At 31.2% G+C, this 1,973-nt stretch overlaps 1 non-coding gene across 1 annotated transcript; it reads right to left on the bottom strand.

The window, feature by feature from the left end:
- Positions 1 to 978: 978 nt before the first annotated feature.
- Positions 979 to 1,085, bottom strand: LOC112492438 (small nucleolar RNA R71). The gene has a single exon (XR_003056822.2). It is a non-coding gene; the product is annotated as a small nucleolar RNA R71 (small nucleolar RNA).
- Positions 1,086 to 1,973: the final 888 nt, after the last annotated feature.

Consider the following 1,973-nt stretch of genomic DNA (forward strand, 5'->3'; position numbering starts at 1 on the left):
TTTGCTTGTTTGGCTAACTTGCTTTGAATTTTTAATACTTATTTTGTGGTACTTGAGACCAAAATTTGATTTTTAGTCTATTGGTGTTTAGGTTACAAGTTTAGCATACTTAGGCATTTTATTATTATTATTATTATTATTATTTTTTATTTGTTTGGTTGAATAAGATTAGGTTTAGCTTGCTTTTAGTTGAAATTTTAGTTTGGCATAATTGTTTACTTTAAAAGCATACCTACACAATAGGGTTTAATTTTTGCATTCTTTTTGTTTGGTTCATTATTTCCTAGAGTTATTTTCATTTTTCTTTTAGTTAAGTGTTAGTTTGCTTTTCTTTATTGCTAAATTGATTTTAATTGTTAGATTAGTTAGCAACATTAGAATTCCAATTTTTGTTTTCTTGTTGAATTTTCTAATTTTCTTTCTAATTTATTTTCCTTGCTCTCTTTTTAGGAATTAGGTGTTGTGTATGAGTCATGGTGGTGATCAAGAGTTCAAGGAGGAAGTTGACTGGGAAAATAAACTAGCACCTAGAAAACAACCCATAAGGGGTACTTGAGTACGTGTAGACCAAGGAACTCAAGAAGGTGCAATGGCCAACCAAAGAAAAGATGATTTGCCCATATGCGAGTATGCCACTCACAAGAAAGTTGGTGGTTTGTCTTGCATAAGGAGACCCCCCATTGCAGCAAACAATTTTAAAATTGAAGCATCTACTACTTCTTTGCCTAATAATGTTCAATTTTGTGGTTTGCCTCATGAAGATCCTAACATGCATATTTCGAGTTTTCTTCAATTATGTGATATGTCTAAACAAAATGGTGTTTCTGATGATGCTTTTCAATTAAGACTTTTTGTCCTTGGTCTCTTAGAGACAATGCAAAAGTGTGGTTAAATTCTTTACCTGCAGGTACAATCACTACATGGGATGCTATGGAGGCAAAATTCCTAGACAAATTTTTTCCTCCGTCAAAGACTGCGAAACTGAAAAATGATATAAATATTTTTTGTCAATGGGACCAAGATACTTTGTATAATGCATGGGAGCGCTTTAAGGAACTATTAAGAAGATGCCCACACCATGGATTTGCAACATGGATACAGGTACAGATTTTCTATAGTGGTCTAGATTATGATAACAAACAAATGGTAGATGCAACTGTAGGAGGGTCTTTATTGAAGAAGAGGCAATCAGAAGCATTTGAATTAATTGAAGAGATGGCCCATAATAACAACCAATATCCAAGTGAGAGGAGACAAAATGGAAGAAGTAAAGTAAAGGCCGTGGACAACGTTGATATTAACTTAGGGCTCAACTTGCAAACCAATTCATGAAGACCTTGAACACTCAATTTGGTCAAATAGAGGTGAATTCTATCCGATCTACTAATAAATTTTTATTTTGTGATTTATGTGGTGCTCATGATCATAATAGTGTGGATTGTCAAGTTGGAAATTGATGTGTAAAATCAACTTGCAAGTGCATGAATCGTTTTCAAGTAATAAAGTGGAAAAATAGGGCTGTCGTACCCAAGGGATTAAGAATTAAGTACCAAAGATAATTAGATTTTGGTAATATTTGAACTAACAATTAAGATGGCAATTGAAAACTAAATAAACTAAATTAAACAAAAGCAATCAATTAAAATTAGATCAATTTCAAGTAAGAGAGAGAATTGAATAATTATGAATACTAGGGCATTTGATTTCACCACTAATTATTCCAATTTAATTACTTAAATATGTGAATTTAATTAATTAGTAATTTTGTTAACCACACTTAATCACAAAATTAATCAAAAGTAGCTTTCACTCACAACTGATAATATTCACATAACCTAATTTATTCCTTTCGGCCTGTAAAATAAATCATGCAAATTCATCAAGCATAGATTAAGCATATAATATGGAATGAGACATAATTATTTTCCAATCAATTATGCATTCATGTAAATCATTAGAGATTCATAATATTA

This window comes from Ziziphus jujuba, chromosome 3, assembly GCF_031755915.1.
Source record: "Ziziphus jujuba cultivar Dongzao chromosome 3, ASM3175591v1".
Classification (NCBI taxonomy): Eukaryota; Viridiplantae; Streptophyta; class Magnoliopsida; order Rosales; family Rhamnaceae; genus Ziziphus; species Ziziphus jujuba.